Source organism: Propithecus coquereli, unplaced genomic scaffold (genome assembly GCF_000956105.1).
Source record: "Propithecus coquereli isolate 6110/MARCELLA unplaced genomic scaffold, Pcoq_1.0 Scaffold45, whole genome shotgun sequence".
Classification (NCBI taxonomy): Eukaryota; Metazoa; Chordata; class Mammalia; order Primates; family Indriidae; genus Propithecus; species Propithecus coquereli.
Window position 1 is genome coordinate 8,602,367 of NW_012150285.1, and position 1,269 is coordinate 8,603,635.

General features: G+C 34.9%; 1 protein-coding gene across 1 annotated transcript in view; it reads right to left on the reverse strand.

The window, feature by feature from the left end:
- The window catches only part of ANKRD26 (ankyrin repeat domain 26), a 177,127-nt gene that overhangs the window by 123,371 nt on the left and 52,487 nt on the right, over positions 1-1,269 (reverse strand). The window lies entirely within an intron of this gene.

Here is a 1,269-nt window from a genome sequence, read left to right on the forward strand (position 1 = left end):
AGTTCAGCCTGTAAAATAGCAAAAAGAATTAATAATTCACAAAATTGCATATTCAACTGAACCGAAAACCTAATGTAAGATCCTATGAACGTACACATGTAATATAGAAAGTTGATAGAAAGCAGTCCCTTCCTTCTCAGCCCTCTGTGCTTTCCCATGCGCTGCTCCTTCCCTTGGAAACACCCCCCCCCCGCCTCTCCACATTAACTCTGGTCATCTTCAAAACTCACTTCAAGCTGCAGGACTCTGCTGCTATCACAGCATTTACCATGGTATATTATAATGATTTTACTGTTTCCCATCTAAACCAAGAGCTTCTTGAGGTCAGGGCTATATCTTTTCTCTCTGTATCCCCAAACCCTAAGACATAGTAGTAAATGCTTTAAGTTTTAAAGCATTTAAGTATTTTTACTGCATCAATGATCTTAATTATTATCTCTAGAGCAGTGTTTCTTAAGCTATATTCCAAAGAATATTTACTTTACCAGAAGTTAAGGACTATATCCCAACAGGAAGATTTCATGATCATCTATGGTTGAGAAATATTACATAACTGTGCCTTATATGTCCAGTATTAAAGAAATCTCCTAAACTGTGCCTAATCCCTATTTAACAACATTTTTTTTTATAACAAACATTAACATTTGAGGAGTTAGGTTTCCAGGGATACAGTTTTAAGAGCTTTCCAATAAAGGTGGAGGTTTCCTCCAGGAGACAGCTTGATTCTCTTCTATCAACGGTGTGAGGATCCTAGATGCCAACGTCAGGCACTACTGCTCCAAACGGGTCACTAAGGAAACGGGCTCTGAATTAAAATGAACTTCTACCGCTTATTAAATGGAAATGGTCCATGGGTTTTCTCCTATTACAAGATCATAGATTTTATTCTTAACTGTTAGAAAGCTCAGTAAGAAATTTTATTCTCAATTATAATGATAATCCTGGAACCCTAAGGCATATCTGCTTTTTTTGATCCATTTTTATTCTGGTTTCCATTTTGATTGCTACTTAAAATCATTTTTTGTTTAGGCAAAATATAAATAAGAAATAAAAATAAAATGGCTTATCAATAAAATTTCTAATACTGATCTGTATGGATTATTTTTAGCATAATGAAATCCACGACATCGCTTGCATTTTTAAGGGAAAATACCGAGGAGAAAGATACAATGTTGTCTGCAATAGGCATAACCTATGCAACTAGAACCATGAATAGCCTAATAAGGCTTAATGTCTATAAGACATTCTAATGGGAAGATGATTATTTAT